The 14,131-nt window shown below is 45.6% G+C and overlaps 15 non-coding genes and 13 pseudogenes across 15 annotated transcripts; all 28 read right to left on the bottom strand.

Annotated features, from left to right (window-relative positions):
* Window positions 1-2,081: 2,081 nt before the first annotated feature.
* On the bottom strand, window positions 2,082-2,272 carry LOC144466183 (U2 spliceosomal RNA). The gene has a single exon (XR_013493083.1). It is a non-coding gene; the product is annotated as a U2 spliceosomal RNA (small nuclear RNA).
* A 143-nt stretch (window positions 2,273-2,415) lies between these two features.
* On the bottom strand, window positions 2,416-2,529 carry LOC144466021 (U5 spliceosomal RNA). Its single transcript, XR_013493070.1, has one exon. It is a non-coding gene; the product is annotated as a U5 spliceosomal RNA (small nuclear RNA).
* A 445-nt stretch (window positions 2,530-2,974) lies between these two features.
* Window positions 2,975-3,155, bottom strand: LOC144465181 (U2 spliceosomal RNA; annotated as a pseudogene).
* Window positions 3,156-3,297: 142 nt separating this feature from the next.
* Window positions 3,298-3,411, bottom strand: LOC144465726 (U5 spliceosomal RNA). The gene has a single exon (XR_013492839.1). It is a non-coding gene; the product is annotated as a U5 spliceosomal RNA (small nuclear RNA).
* A 445-nt stretch (window positions 3,412-3,856) lies between these two features.
* Window positions 3,857-4,037, bottom strand: LOC144465192 (U2 spliceosomal RNA; annotated as a pseudogene).
* Window positions 4,038-4,176: 139 nt separating this feature from the next.
* Window positions 4,177-4,293, bottom strand: LOC144465654 (U5 spliceosomal RNA). Its single transcript, XR_013492777.1, has one exon. It is a non-coding gene; the product is annotated as a U5 spliceosomal RNA (small nuclear RNA).
* Window positions 4,294-4,738: 445 nt separating this feature from the next.
* On the bottom strand, window positions 4,739-4,919 carry LOC144465204 (U2 spliceosomal RNA; annotated as a pseudogene).
* Window positions 4,920-5,061: 142 nt separating this feature from the next.
* LOC144465727 (U5 spliceosomal RNA) lies at window positions 5,062-5,175 on the bottom strand. Its single transcript, XR_013492840.1, has one exon. It is a non-coding gene; the product is annotated as a U5 spliceosomal RNA (small nuclear RNA).
* A 445-nt stretch (window positions 5,176-5,620) lies between these two features.
* LOC144465215 (U2 spliceosomal RNA) lies at window positions 5,621-5,801 on the bottom strand (annotated as a pseudogene).
* A 142-nt stretch (window positions 5,802-5,943) lies between these two features.
* LOC144465728 (U5 spliceosomal RNA) lies at window positions 5,944-6,057 on the bottom strand. The gene has a single exon (XR_013492841.1). It is a non-coding gene; the product is annotated as a U5 spliceosomal RNA (small nuclear RNA).
* A 445-nt stretch (window positions 6,058-6,502) lies between these two features.
* LOC144465226 (U2 spliceosomal RNA) lies at window positions 6,503-6,683 on the bottom strand (annotated as a pseudogene).
* A 142-nt stretch (window positions 6,684-6,825) lies between these two features.
* LOC144465965 (U5 spliceosomal RNA) lies at window positions 6,826-6,939 on the bottom strand. The gene has a single exon (XR_013493042.1). It is a non-coding gene; the product is annotated as a U5 spliceosomal RNA (small nuclear RNA).
* Window positions 6,940-7,384: 445 nt separating this feature from the next.
* On the bottom strand, window positions 7,385-7,565 carry LOC144466188 (U2 spliceosomal RNA; annotated as a pseudogene).
* A 141-nt stretch (window positions 7,566-7,706) lies between these two features.
* Window positions 7,707-7,821, bottom strand: LOC144465405 (U5 spliceosomal RNA). The gene has a single exon (XR_013492557.1). It is a non-coding gene; the product is annotated as a U5 spliceosomal RNA (small nuclear RNA).
* Window positions 7,822-8,266: 445 nt separating this feature from the next.
* On the bottom strand, window positions 8,267-8,447 carry LOC144465581 (U2 spliceosomal RNA; annotated as a pseudogene).
* A 142-nt stretch (window positions 8,448-8,589) lies between these two features.
* Window positions 8,590-8,703, bottom strand: LOC144465729 (U5 spliceosomal RNA). The gene has a single exon (XR_013492842.1). It is a non-coding gene; the product is annotated as a U5 spliceosomal RNA (small nuclear RNA).
* A 445-nt stretch (window positions 8,704-9,148) lies between these two features.
* On the bottom strand, window positions 9,149-9,329 carry LOC144465237 (U2 spliceosomal RNA; annotated as a pseudogene).
* A 142-nt stretch (window positions 9,330-9,471) lies between these two features.
* On the bottom strand, window positions 9,472-9,585 carry LOC144465730 (U5 spliceosomal RNA). Its single transcript, XR_013492843.1, has one exon. It is a non-coding gene; the product is annotated as a U5 spliceosomal RNA (small nuclear RNA).
* Window positions 9,586-10,030: 445 nt separating this feature from the next.
* On the bottom strand, window positions 10,031-10,211 carry LOC144466190 (U2 spliceosomal RNA; annotated as a pseudogene).
* Window positions 10,212-10,352: 141 nt separating this feature from the next.
* LOC144465500 (U5 spliceosomal RNA) lies at window positions 10,353-10,467 on the bottom strand. Its single transcript, XR_013492639.1, has one exon. It is a non-coding gene; the product is annotated as a U5 spliceosomal RNA (small nuclear RNA).
* Window positions 10,468-10,912: 445 nt separating this feature from the next.
* LOC144466191 (U2 spliceosomal RNA) lies at window positions 10,913-11,093 on the bottom strand (annotated as a pseudogene).
* A 141-nt stretch (window positions 11,094-11,234) lies between these two features.
* LOC144465894 (U5 spliceosomal RNA) lies at window positions 11,235-11,349 on the bottom strand. Its single transcript, XR_013492977.1, has one exon. It is a non-coding gene; the product is annotated as a U5 spliceosomal RNA (small nuclear RNA).
* Window positions 11,350-11,794: 445 nt separating this feature from the next.
* On the bottom strand, window positions 11,795-11,975 carry LOC144466053 (U2 spliceosomal RNA; annotated as a pseudogene).
* A 141-nt stretch (window positions 11,976-12,116) lies between these two features.
* Window positions 12,117-12,231, bottom strand: LOC144465611 (U5 spliceosomal RNA). The gene has a single exon (XR_013492739.1). It is a non-coding gene; the product is annotated as a U5 spliceosomal RNA (small nuclear RNA).
* A 445-nt stretch (window positions 12,232-12,676) lies between these two features.
* Window positions 12,677-12,857, bottom strand: LOC144466192 (U2 spliceosomal RNA; annotated as a pseudogene).
* A 141-nt stretch (window positions 12,858-12,998) lies between these two features.
* Window positions 12,999-13,113, bottom strand: LOC144465379 (U5 spliceosomal RNA). The gene has a single exon (XR_013492534.1). It is a non-coding gene; the product is annotated as a U5 spliceosomal RNA (small nuclear RNA).
* A 445-nt stretch (window positions 13,114-13,558) lies between these two features.
* LOC144466193 (U2 spliceosomal RNA) lies at window positions 13,559-13,739 on the bottom strand (annotated as a pseudogene).
* Window positions 13,740-13,880: 141 nt separating this feature from the next.
* Window positions 13,881-13,995, bottom strand: LOC144465406 (U5 spliceosomal RNA). The gene has a single exon (XR_013492558.1). It is a non-coding gene; the product is annotated as a U5 spliceosomal RNA (small nuclear RNA).
* Window positions 13,996-14,131: the final 136 nt, after the last annotated feature.

A 14,131-nucleotide genomic window follows, 5' to 3' on the forward strand; every position in this document is an offset into this window, starting at 1 on the left:
TCTCTGTTCCAGGTTCCTGTCTGCCCCACCCCCTCCCCGTCTGTGTACACCTGATCCCTGATTGTGTCTCCCGCACCTGTGTCTAATCACTCCCCGTCAGTCCTGCATATATTCCCCCTTGTGTCTTGTCTCGTCGCCAGTTCGTTGATGTTCACAGCTCACGTTCCAGCATTTTTCTACAGCCACAGTCATAGCTTAATTGTGTTTGAACCTTGACTGTTTTTTGACCTCGCCTTTTGCCTCACGTCGTGGATACCTCTGCCTGGTTTGTCTGCTTCCTCGTGTACCGACCCCTGCCTGGAATAAACCTTGTTTTGCTGCTTTTAACCAGTCTGAATCGTGCATTTGAGTCCTGCCCTTTCTGAACTAAATTCATGACATTAGTTTAGTTTAGTTTAGTTTACTTGAAAGGGACAATGCACATTAATAAACATTGTGTACAAAAAAAAACACACATGTAAATGCACTCGAATTAGCTTAAAAAGCTAGTTTTCATCAATTGTCCCTTTGCCAGTTTGTACAAGGCAACCTTTAAAAAGAACAACAATGGGATAAAATATTGTACCACATAGGGTAGACACAAACACATACTACTGTCCGTAAATACGATATTATTCCCTTCCAGTTTATATTATATTTCAGCATAATGCTTTTACATACCAACAATAGGCTATGTGACTCATTTTTACTCATGGAATTCATTACAATAATTACTCAGGGATAGTAGGCAGTTAGATAGTTGTTGATACATTTTAAAATTAAAAGGTAGTTATCATCACACTATTAAACTGCAGTTTTGGAGAGTAGGCCTACTGGCGTTGTATGTGAGACTAATAAAGTCAGTAAGTAAGTAAAATTTCTTTGTACAGCACTTTTCACAGACATAGATCAGCAAGTGTTTAACAAGAGCAATATGCAAGGTACAAGGCAGAAAACAAAGAAGATAAAGTGACGACCTGAGTCACGTAGTTAGAGGTGCAAAACTATTTGCACAGCACATGCTGAAAAAAAAAAAACATCACATAAAGAATATACAGAGCCGATGCATACAAGAAGTTACCCAAATACCTGTCTACATTCCGAATGTTTTCTCTTTTGGTTACTGTTTGTTTTGTATTGTTTTATTTTCTTCTGCACTTCTTTCATGCAGTGTCTTTCTTATCTGATTTCTCTTGTTGAATGTGAACTAAGTCTTAAACAAAAATCAAAACAAAACAACAACAATAAAACTGTTATAAGAAAAGAAGAGAAAAGACACATCCTATTACTGCATATTACTAACTTGACCTTACTGCATGTCAATAACTCGGCTTCTTCTCCGAAGCCTTTGTGCTCCACTCTCTGGCAGGATACCTCGTATCGCAGCTGTGCCTGGATCGTGTGACATGGTAGTGCTGCTGCTGCGGTCCTACCTGATGCCTCCTGCTGCTGCTGTTATTATTAGTCATATTTTTACTGTTATTATACACATATGATTATTATTGTCACCTATAATATCATAAATTAATATATACTTACAGCATATGCTACCACAATTGCTGTAATTATACATACAACATCAATTACACATCTATCCGTCCTAGAAGAAGGATCCCTCCTCAGTTGCTCCTCCTGAGGTTTCTACAATATTTTTTCCCTGTTAAAGTTTTTTTGTGGGGAGTTTTTCCTTATCTCCTGTGAGGGTCCAATGAACAGAGGGTTGTGTATGCTGTAAAGCCCTGTGAGGCAAATTATGATTTGTGATATTGGGCTTTATAAATAAAATTGAATTGAATTGAATACTAAGTGAGGTGAAAAGTGCTTTACAGTAGTCAATGTGAGATACGATAAATACATGTATAATCAATTCCAGTTAAGCAGTAGAAAAAACAAATCTCAGGTTATTAATATTTCTCAAATGGAAAGAACAACATGGTTTACAATGATTTGAGACTGGGAGCCCAGCGAGGTCCCGCAAGAAAGCAACAACTCCAGGCTGTGAAGATCATATCCAGTGGGGCTCATTTGTTTCTCGGCCCAATGTCAATTTGAGTGACGGGCCGCTCCGTTTGCGTTGATATTTGGTTGTCCACAGGGAAGGAGAAGGGTGCACCGTTCCTGGCAGTGCTGCAATACCGGGTCGATGCGTGGAGTGAACGACACAAGCCCCTTTTTCAGCCCCCGACACAAAAAATATGTTTAATATGTTGTCGTCTTATTGAGGACATATCAGAAAATAAACAAATGAGAACAGATACTACACTTGATCTTAGCCAAAAGGCCGAAAAGTGATGTGGCCCAACCGTTAGCTGCCCAACACAATCTTCAGGCACAAGTGTCACTTGCCACAGTGCAATACTTTTCACTGGACATCAAACACCTAAATCTAGCTCAAGCTTAAAATGGCTTTTCTGATCTTCACAAAAGCACAAGGCTCAGCCAAACAGCAAAGCCTGCCAAAAATAGCCTCAACTCATCGGTGTTCCTTTCCACGGAAGTCTTTAAGTAAAAGGCAAAAGACTTGTGCGTTATGAAAAGAACCCAGAGTAAGTACAGCCCTTTGATGAAGAACAGCCAAAGACCCTAGTCGTCCCAGTCAAAACACTCACGGTACGCCTGACTTGCCCCGCGATCCAAATCCCAGGCCACACCCATTCCCCTACCCCTGCCCACAATATCACTGTGGCAATATTTCCTCTCTGTCCTGTGTTTTTCTACCAATTAAAAGTGCAAATCTCGCTGTATTTTTTGAGACTTCATTTTGCTGTTGATTGGCTTTTACTCCAGTTGTCATGTTTTACAGCCATTTGAGACTGGGAGCCCAATGAGGTTCGCCAAGGGACATGGGTGATGAGGAGTCAACAGAGCCTATTTTGCCACAACGCCAGGCCATGAAGACAGCATCCAATGGGACTCATTTGTTTCTCAGTCCAATGGCAATTTGAGCAATGGGCCGCTCCGTTTGCGTTGATATTTGGTTGTCCACAAGGCAGGAGAAGGGTGCGCCATTTCCAGCGGCGCTGCAATACCGGGTCGATGCGTGGAGTGAACGGAGCAAGCCCCTTTTTCAGCCCCCGACACAAAAAACATATGTTTAATGCTGTCGTCTTATTGAGGACATATCAGATATTAAACTGATGAGAACAGATACTACAGCCAAAAGGCCGAAAAGTGATGTGGCCCAACAGTTAGCTGCCCAACGCAATCTTCAGGCACAAGTGTCACTTGTCACAGTGCAATACTTTTCACTGGGCATCAAACACCTAAATCTAGCTCAGGCTTAAAATGGCTTTTCTGATCTTCACAAAAGCACTAGGCTAAACCAAATGACAAAGCCTGCCAAAAATAGCTTCAACTCATTGGTGTTCCTTTCCACGGAAGTCTTTAGTAAAAGGCGAAAGACTTGTGCGTTATGCAAAGAAACCAGAGTAAATACAGCCCTTTGATGAAGAACAGCCAAAGACCCTAGTCGTCCCAGTCAAAACACTCATGGTACGCCTGACTTGCCCCGCGATCCAAATCCCAGGCCACACCCATTCCCCTACCCCTGCCCACAATATCACCGTGGCAATATTTCCTCTCTGTCCTGTGTTTTTCTGCCAATTAAAAGTACAAATCTCGCTGTATTTTTTGAGACTTCATTTTGCTGTTGATTGGCTTTTACTCCAGTTGTCATGTTTTACAGCCATTTGAGACTGGGAGCCCAATGAGGTTCGCCAAGGGACATGGGTGATGAGGAGTCAACAGAGCCTATTTTGCCACAACGCCAGGCCATGAAGACAGCATCCAGTGGGACTCATTTGTTTCTCAGTCCAATGGCAATTTGAGCAATGGGCCGCTCCGTTTGCGTTGATATTTGGTTGTCCACAAGGCAGGAGAAGGGTGCGCCATTTCCAGCGGCGCTGCAATACCGGGTCGATGCGTGGAGTGAACGGAGCAAGCCCCTTTTTCAGCCCCCGACACAAAAAACATATGTTTAATGCTGTCGTCTTATTGAGGACATATCAGATATTAAACTGATGAGAACAGATACTACAGCCAAAAGGCCGAAAAGTGATGTGGCCCAACCGTTAGCTGCCCAACGCAATCTTCAGGCACAAGTGTCACTTGTCACAGTGCAATACTTTTCACTGGGCATCAAACACCTAAATCTAGCTCAGGCTTAAAATGGCTTTTCTGATCTTCACAAAAGCACTAAGCTAAACCAAATGACAAAGCCTGCCAAAAATAGCTTCAACTCATTGGTGTTCCTTTCCACGGAAGTCTTTAGTAAAAGGCGAAAGACTTGTGCGTTATGCAAAGAAACCAGAGTAAATACAGCCCTTTGATGAAGAACAGCCAAAGACCCTAGTCGTCCCAGTCAAAACACTCATGGTACGCCTGACTTGCCCCGCGATCCAAATCCCAGGCCACACCCATTCCCCTACCCCTGCCCACAATATCACCGTGGCAATATTTCCTCTCTGTCCTGTGTTTTTCTGCCAATTAAAAGTACAAATCTCGCTGTATTTTTTGAGACTTCATTTTGCTGTTGATTGGCTTTTACTCCAGTTGTCATGTTTTACAGCCATTTGAGACTGGGAGCCCAATGAGGTTCGCCAAGGGACATGGGTGATGAGGAGTCAACAGAGCCTATTTTGCCACAACGCCAGGCCATGAAGACAGCATCCAGTGGGACTCATTTGTTTCTCAGTCCAATGGCAATTTGAGCAATGGGCCGCTCCGTTTGCGTTGATATTTGGTTGTCCACAAGGCAGGAGAAGGGTGCGCCATTTCCAGCGGCGCTGCAATACCGGGTCGATGCGTGGAGTGAACGGAGCAAGCCCCTTTTTCAGCCCCCGACACAAAAAACATATGTTTAATGCTGTCGTCTTATTGAGGACATATCAGATATTAAACTGATGAGAACAGATACTACAGCCAAAAGGCCGAAAAGTGATGTGGCCCAACCGTTAGCTGCCCAACGCAATCTTCAGGCACAAGTGTCACTTGTCACAGTGCAATACTTTTCACTGGGCATCAAACACCTAAATCTAGCTCAGGCTTAAAATGGCTTTTCTGATCTTCACAAAAGCACTAGGCTAAACCAAATGACAAAGCCTGCCAAAAATAGCTTCAACTCATTGGTGTTCCTTTCCACGGAAGTCTTTAGTAAAAGGCGAAAGACTTGTGCGTTATGCAAAGAAACCAGAGTAAATACAGCCCTTTGATGAAGAACAGCCAAAGACCCTAGTCGTCCCAGTCAAAACACTCATGGTACGCCTGACTTGCCCCGCGATCCAAATCCCAGGCCACACCCATTCCCCTACCCCTGCCCACAATATCACCGTGGCAATATTTCCTCTCTGTCCTGTGTTTTTCTGCCAATTAAAAGTACAAATCTCGCTGTATTTTTTGAGACTTCATTTTGCTGTTGATTGGCTTTTACTCCAGTTGTCATGTTTTACAGCCATTTGAGACTGGGAGCCCAATGAGGTTCGCCAAGGGACATGGGTGATGAGGAGTCAACAGAGCCTATTTTGCCACAACGCCAGGCCATGAAGACAGCATCCAGTGGGACTCATTTGTTTCTCAGTCCAATGGCAATTTGAGCAATGGGCCGCTCCGTTTGCGTTGATATTTGGTTGTCCACAAGGCAGGAGAAGGGTGCGCCATTTCCAGCGGCGCTGCAATACCGGGTCGATGCGTGGAGTGAACGGAGCAAGCCCCTTTTTCAGCCCCCGACACAAAAAACATATGTTTAATGCTGTCGTCTTATTGAGGACATATCAGATATTAAACTGATGAGAACAGATACTACAGCCAAAAGGCCGAAAAGTGATGTGGCCCAACCGTTAGCTGCCCAACGCAATCTTCAGGCACAAGTGTCACTTGTCACAGTGCAATACTTTTCACTGGGCATCAAACACCTAAATCTAGCTCAGGCTTAAAATGGCTTTTCTGATCTTCACAAAAGCACTAGGCTAAACCAAATGACAAAGCCTGCCAAAAATAGCTTCAACTCATTGGTGTTCCTTTCCACGGAAGTCTTTAGTAAAAGGCGAAAGACTTGTGCGTTATGCAAAGAAACCAGAGTAAATACAGCCCTTTGATGAAGAACAGCCAAAGACCCTAGTCGTCCCAGTCAAAACACTCATGGTACGCCTGACTTGCCCCGCGATCCAAATCCCAGGCCACACCCATTCCCCTACCCCTGCCCACAATATCACCGTGGCAATATTTCCTCTCTGTCCTGTGTTTTTCTGCCAATTAAAAGTACAAATCTCGCTGTATTTTTTGAGACTTCATTTTGCTGTTGATTGGCTTTTACTCCAGTTGTCATGTTTTACAGCCATTTGAGACTGGGAGCCCAATGAGGTTCGCCAAGGGACATGGGTGATGAGGAGTCAACAGAGCCTATTTTGCCACAACGCCAGGCCATGAAGACAGCATCCAGTGGGACTCATTTGTTTCTCAGTCCAATGGCAATTTGAGCAATGGGCCGCTCCGTTTGCGTTGATATTTGGTTGTCCACAAGGCAGGAGAAGGGTGCGCCATTTCCAGCGGCGCTGCAATACCGGGTCGATGCGTGGAGTGAACGGAGCAAGCCCCTTTTTCAGCCCCCGACACAAAAAACATATGTTTAATGCTGTCGTCTTATTGAGGACATATCAGATATTAAACTGATGAGAACAGATACTACAGCCAAAAGGCCGAAAAGTGATGTGGCCCAACCGTTAGCTGCCCAACGCAATCTTCAGGCACAAGTGTGACTTGTCACAGTGCAATACTTTTCACTGGGCATCAAACACCTAAATCTAGCTCAGGCTTAAAATGGCTTTTCTGATCTTCACAAAAGCACTAGGCTAAACCAAATGACAAAGCCTGCCAAAAATAGCTTCAACTCATTGGTGTTCCTTTCCACGGAAGTCTTTAGTAAAAGGCAAAAGATTTCCGCGTTATGAAAAGAAACCAGAGTAAATACAGCCCTTTGATGAAGAACAGCCAAAGACCCTAGTCGTCCCAGTCAAAACACTCACGGTACGCCTGACTTGCCCCGCGATCCAAATCCCAGGCCACACCCATTCCCCTACCCCTGCCCACAATATCACCGTGGCAATATTTCCTCTCTGTCCTGTGTTTTTCTGCCAATTAAAAGTGCAAATCTCGCTGTATTTTTTGAGACTTCATTTTGCTGTTGATTGGCTTTTACTCCAGTTGTCATGTTTTACAGCCATTTGAGACTGGGAGCCCAATGAGGTTCGCCAAGGGACATGGGTGATGAGGAGTCAACAGAGCCTATTTTGCCACAACGCCAGGCCATGAAGACAGCATCCAGTGGGACTCATTTGTTTCTCAGTCCAATGGCAATTTGAGCAATGGGCCGCTCCGTTTGCGTTGATATTTGGTTGTCCACAAGGCAGGAGAAGGGTGCGCCATTTCCAGCGGCGCTGCAATACCGGGTCGATGCGTGGAGTGAACGGAGCAAGCCCCTTTTTCAGCCCCCGACACAAAAAACATATGTTTAATGCTGTCGTCTTATTGAGGACATATCAGATATTAAACTGATGAGAACATTTACTACAGCCAAAAGGCCGAAAAGTGATGTGGCCCAACCGTTAGCTGCCCAACGCAATCTTCAGGCACAAGTGTCACTTGTCACAGTGCAATACTTTTCACTGGGCATCAAACACCTAAATCTAGCTCAGGCTTAAAATGGCTTTTCTGATCTTCACAAAAGCACAAGGCTCAGCCAAACGGCAAAGCCTGCCAAAAATAGCTTCAACTCATTGGTGTTCCTTTCCACGGAAGTCTTTAGTAAAAGGCGAAAGACTTGTGCGTTATGAAAAGAAACCAGAGTAAGTACAGCCCTTTGATGAAGAACAGCCAAAGACCCTAGTCGTCCCAGTCAAAACACTCATGGTACGCCTGACTTGCCCCGCGATCCAAATCCCAGGCCACACCCATTCCCCTACCCCTGCCCACAATATCACCGTGGCAATATTTCCTCTCTGTCCTGTGTTTTTCTGCCAATTAAAAGTACAAATCTCGCTGTATTTTTTGAGACTTCATTTTGCTGTTGATTGGCTTTTACTCCAGTTGTCATGTTTTACAGCCATTTGAGACTGGGAGCCCAATGAGGTTCGCCAAGGGACATGGGTGATGAGGAGTCAACAGAGCCTATTTTGCCACAACGCCAGGCCATGAAGACAGCATCCAGTGGGACTCATTTGTTTCTCAGTCCAATGGCAATTTGAGCAATGGGCCGCTCCGTTTGCGTTGATATTTGGTTGTCCACAAGGCAGGAGAAGGGTGCGCCATTTCCAGCGGCGCTGCAATACCGGGTCGATGCGTGGAGTGAACGGAGCAAGCCCCTTTTTCAGCCCCCGACACAAAAAACATATGTTTAATGCTGTCGTCTTATTGAGGACATATCAGATATTAAACTGATGAGAACAGATACTACAGCCAAAAGGCAGAAAAGTGATGTGGCCCAACCGTTAGCTGCCCAACGCAATCTTCAGGCACAAGTGTCACTTGTCACAGTGCAATACTTTTCACTGGGCATCAAACACCTAAATCTAGCTCAGGCTTAAAATGGCTTTTCTGATCTTCACAAAAGCACTAGGCTAAACCAAATGACAAAGCCTGCCAAAAATAGCTTCAACTCATTGGTGTTCCTTTCCACGGAAGTCTTTAGTAAAAGGCGAAAGACTTGTGCGTTATGCAAAGAAACCAGAGTAAATACAGCCCTTTGATGAAGAACAGCCAAAGACCCTAGTCGTCCCAGTCAAAACACTCATGGTACGCCTGACTTGCCCCGCGATCCAAATCCCAGGCCACACCCATTCCCCTACCCCTGCCCACAATATCACCGTGGCAATATTTCCTCTCTGTCCTGTGTTTTTCTGCCAATTAAAAGTACAAATCTCGCTGTATTTTTTGAGACTTCATTTTGCTGTTGATTGGCTTTTACTCCAGTTGTCATGTTTTACAGCCATTTGAGACTGGGAGCCCAATGAGGTTCGCCAAGGGACATGGGTGATGAGGAGTCAACAGAGCCTATTTTGCCACAACGCCAGGCCATGAAGACAGCATCCAGTGGGACTCATTTGTTTCTCAGTCCAATGGCAATTTGAGCAATGGGCCGCTCCGTTTGCGTTGATATTTGGTTGTCCACAAGGCAGGAGAAGGGTGCGCCATTTCCAGCGGCGCTGCAATACCGGGTCGATGCGTGGAGTGAACGGAGCAAGCCCCTTTTTCAGCCCCCGACACAAAAAACATATGTTTAATGCTGTCGTCTTATTGAGGACATATCAGATATTAAACTGATGAGAACAGATACTACAGCCAAAAGGCCGAAAAGTGATGTGGCCCAACCGTTAGCTGCCCAACGCAATCTTCAGGCACAAGTGTCACTTGTCACAGTGCAATACTTTTCACTGGGCATCAAACACCTAAATCTAGCTCAGGCTTAAAATGGCTTTTCTGATCTTCACAAAAGCACTAGGCTAAACCAAATGACAAAGCCTGCCAAAAATAGCTTCAACTCATTGGTGTTCCTTTCCACGGAAGTCTTTAGTAAAAGGCGAAAGACTTGTGCGTTATGCAAAGAAACCAGAGTAAATACAGCCCTTTGATGAAGAACAGCCAAAGACCCTAGTCGTCCCAGTCAAAACACTCATGGTACGCCTGACTTGCCCCGCGATCCAAATCCCAGGCCACACCCATTCCCCTACCCCTGCCCACAATATCACCGTGGCAATATTTCCTCTCTGTCCTGTGTTTTTCTGCCAATTAAAAGTGCAAATCTCGCTGTATTTTTTGAGACTTCATTTTGCTGTTGATTGGCTTTTACTCCAGTTGTCATGTTTTACAGCCATTTGAGACTGGGAGCCCAATGAGGTTCGCCAAGGGACATGGGTGATGAGGAGTCAACAGAGCCTATTTTGCCACAACGCCAGGCCATGAAGACAGCATCCAGTGGGACTCATTTGTTTCTCAGTCCAATGGCAATTTGAGCAATGGGCCGCTCCGTTTGCGTTGATATTTGGTTGTCCACAAGGCAGGAGAAGGGTGCGCCATTTCCAGCGGCGCTGCAATACCGGGTCGATGCGTGGAGTGAACGGAGCAAGCCCCTTTTTCAGCCCCCGACACAAAAAACATATGTTTAATGCTGTCGTCTTATTGAGGACATATCAGATATTAAACTGATGAGAACATTTACTACAGCCAAAAGGCCGAAAAGTGATGTGGCCCAACCGTTAACTGCCGAACGCAATCTTCAGGCACAAGTGTCACTTGTCACAGTGCAATACTTTTCACTGGGCATCAAACACTTAAATCTAGCTCAGGCTTAAAATGGCTTTTCTGATCTTCACAAAAGCACAAGGCTCAGCCAAACGGCAAAGCCTGCCAAAAATAGCTTCAACTCATTGGTGTTCCTTTCCACGGAAGTCTTTAGTAAAAGGCGAAAGACTTGTGCTTTATGAAAAGAAACCAGAGTAAATACAGCCCTTTGATGAAGAACAGCCAAAGACCCTAGTCGTCCCAGTCAAAACACTCACGGTACGCCTAACTTGCCCCGCGATCCAAATCCCAGGCCACACCCATTCCCCTACCCCTGCCCACAATATCACTGTGGCAATATTTCCTCTCTGTCCTGTGTTTTTCTGCCAATTAAAAGTGCAAATCTCGCTGTATTTTTTGAGACTTCATTTTGCTGTTGATTGGCTTTTACTCCAGTTGTCATGTTTTACAGCCATTTGAGACTGGGAGCCCAATGAGGTTCGCCAAGGGACATGGGTGATGAGGAGTCAACAGAGCCTATTTTGCCACAACGCCAGGCCATGAAGACAGCATCCAGTGGGACTCATTTGTTTCTCAGTCCAATGGCAATTTGAGCAATGGGCCGCTCCGTTTGCGTTGATATTTGGTTGTCCACAAGGCAGGAGAAGGGTGCGCCATTTCCAGCGGCGCTGCAATACCGGGTCGATGCGTGGAGTGAACGGAGCAAGCCCCTTTTTCAGCCCCCGACACAAAAAACATATGTTTAATGCTGTCGTCTTATTGAGGACATATCAGATATTAAACTGATGAGAACATTTACTACAGCCAAAAGGCCGAAAAGTGATGTGGCCCAACCGTTAGCTGCCCAACGCAATCTTCAGGCACAAATGTCACTTGTCACAGTGCAATACTTTTCACTGGGCATCAAACACCTAAATCTAGCTCAGGCTTAAAATGGCTTTTCTGACCTTCACAAAAGCACAAGGCTCAGCCAAACGGCAAAGCCTGCCAAAAATAGCTTCAACTCATTGGTGTTGCTTTCCACGGAAGTCTTTAGTAAAAGGCGAAAGACTTGTGCGTTATTAAAAGAAACCAGAGTAAGTACAGCCCTTTGATGAAGAACAGCCAAAGACCCTAGTCGTCCCAGTCAAAACACTCACGGTACGCCTGACTTGCCCCGCGATCCAAATCCCAGGCCACACCCATTCCCCTACCCCTGCCCACAATATCACTGTGGCAATATTTCCTCTCTGTCCTGTGTTTTTCTGCCAATTAAAAGTGCAAATCTCGCTGTATTTTTTGAGACTTCATTTTGCTGTTGATTGGCTTTTACTCCAGTTGTCATGTTTTACAGCCATTTGAGACTGGGAGCCCAATGAGGTTCGCCAAGGGACATGGGTGATGAGGAGTCAACAGAGCCTATTTTGCCACAACGCCAGGCCATGAAGACAGCATCCAGTGGGACTCATTTGTTTCTCAGTCCAATGGCAATTTGAGCAATGGGCCGCTCCGTTTGCGTTGATATTTGGTTGTCCACAAGGCAGGAGAAGGGTGCGCCATTTCCAGCGGCGCTGCAATACCGGGTCGATGCGTGGAGTGAACGGAGCAAGCCCCTTTTTCAGCCCCCGACACAAAAAACATATGTTTAATGTTGTCGTCTTATTGAGGACATATCAGATATTAAACTGATGAGAACATTTACTACAGCCAAAAGGCCGAAAAGTGATGTGGCCCAACCGTTAGCTGCCCAACGCAATCTTCAGGCACAAGTGTCACTTGTCACAGTGCAATACTTTTCACTGGGCATCAAACACCTAAATCTAGCTCAGGCTTAAAATGGCTTTTCTGATCTTCACAAAAGCACAAGGCTCAGCCAAACGGCAAAGCCTGCCAAAAATAGCTTCAACTCATTGGTGTTGCTTTCCACGGAAGTCTTTAGTAAAAGGCGAAAGACTTGTGCGTTATGAAAAGAAACCAGAGTAAGTACAGCCCTTTGATGAAGAACAGCCAAAGACCCTAGTCGTCCCAGTCAAAACACTCACGGTACGCCTGACTTGCCCCGCGATCCAAATCCCAGGCCACACCCATTCCCCTACCCCTGCCCACAATATCACTGTGGCAATATTTCCTCTCTGTCCTGTGTTTTTCTGCCAATTAAAAGTGCAAATCTCGCTGTATTTTTTGAGACTTCATTTTGCTGTTGATTGGCTTTTACTCCAGTTGTCATGTTTTACAGCCATTTGAGACTGGGAGCCCAATGAGGTTCGCCAAGGGACATGGGTGATGAGGAGTCAACAGAGCCTATTTTGCCACAACGCCAGGCCATGAAGACAGCATCCAGTGGGACTCATTTGTTTCTCAGTCCAATGGCAATTTGAGCAATGGGCCGCTCCGTTTGCGTTGATATTTGGTTGTCCACAAGGCAGGAGAAGGGTGCGCCATTTCCAGCGGCGCTGCAATACCGGGTCGATGCGTGGAGTGAACGGAGCAAGCCCCTTTTTCAGCCCCCGACACAAAAAACATATGTTTAATGCTGTCGTCTTATTGAGGACATATCAGATATTAAACTGATGAGAACATTTACTACAGCCAAAAGGCCGAAAAGTGATGTGGCCCAACCGTTACCTGCCCAACGCAATCTTCAGGCACAAGTGTCACTTGTCACAGTGCAATACTTTTCACTGGGCATCAAACACCTAAATCTAGCTCAGGCTTAAAATGACTTTTCTGATCTTCACAAAAGCACAAGGCTAAGCCAAATGGCAAAGCCTGCCAAAAATAGCTTCAACTCATTGGTGTTCCTTTCCACGGAAGTCTTTAGTAAAAGGCGAAAGACTTGTGCGTTATGAAAAGAAACCAGAGTAAGTACAGCCCTTTGATGAAGAACAGCCAAAGACCCTAGTCGTCCCAGTCAAAACACTCACGGTACGCCTGACTTGCCCCGCGATCCAAATCCCAGGCCACACCCATTCCCCTACCCCTGCCCACAATATCACCGTGGCAATATTTCCTCTCTGTCCTGTGTTTTTCTGCCAATTAAAAGTGCAAATCTCGCTGTATTTTTTGAGACTTCATTTTGCTGTTGATTGGCTTTTACTCCAGTTGTCATGTTTTACAGCCATTTGAGACTGGGAGCCCAATGAGGTTCGCCAAGGGACATGGGTGATGAGGAGTCAACAGAGCCTATTTTGCCACAACGCCAGGCCATGAAGACAGCATCCAGTGGGACTCATTTGTTTCTCAGTCCAATGGCAATTTGAGCAATGGGCCGCTCCGTTTGCGTCGATATTTGGTTGTCCACAAGGCAGGAGAAGGGTGCGCCATTTCCAGCGGCGCTGCAATACCGGGTCGATGCGTGGAGTGAACGGAGCAAGCCCCTTTTTCAGCCCCCGACACAAAAAACATATGTTTAATGCTGTCGTCTTATTGAGGACATATCAGATATTAAACTGATGAGAACATTTACTACAGCCAAAAGGCCGAAAAGTGATGTGGCCCAACCGTTAGCTGCCCAACGCAATCTTCAGGCACAAGTGTCACTTGTCACAGTGCAATACTTTTCACTGGGCATCAAACACCTAAATCTAGCTCAGGCTTAAAATGGCTTTTCTGATCTTCACAAAAGCACAAGGCTCAGCCAAACGGCAAAGCCTGCCAAAAATAGCTTCAACTCATTGGTGTTCCTTTCCACGGAAGTCTTTAGTAAAAGGCGAAAGACTTGTGCGTTATGAAAAGAAACCAGAGTAAGTACAGCCCTTTGATGAAGAACAGCCAAAGACCCTAGTCGTCCCAGTCAAAACACTCACGGTACGCCTGACTTGCCCCGCGATCCAAATCCCAGGCCACACCCATTCCCCTACCCCTGCCCACAATATCACCGTGG

Source organism: Epinephelus lanceolatus, chromosome 12, assembly GCF_041903045.1.
Source record: "Epinephelus lanceolatus isolate andai-2023 chromosome 12, ASM4190304v1, whole genome shotgun sequence".
Taxonomy (NCBI): Eukaryota; Metazoa; Chordata; class Actinopteri; order Perciformes; family Serranidae; genus Epinephelus; species Epinephelus lanceolatus.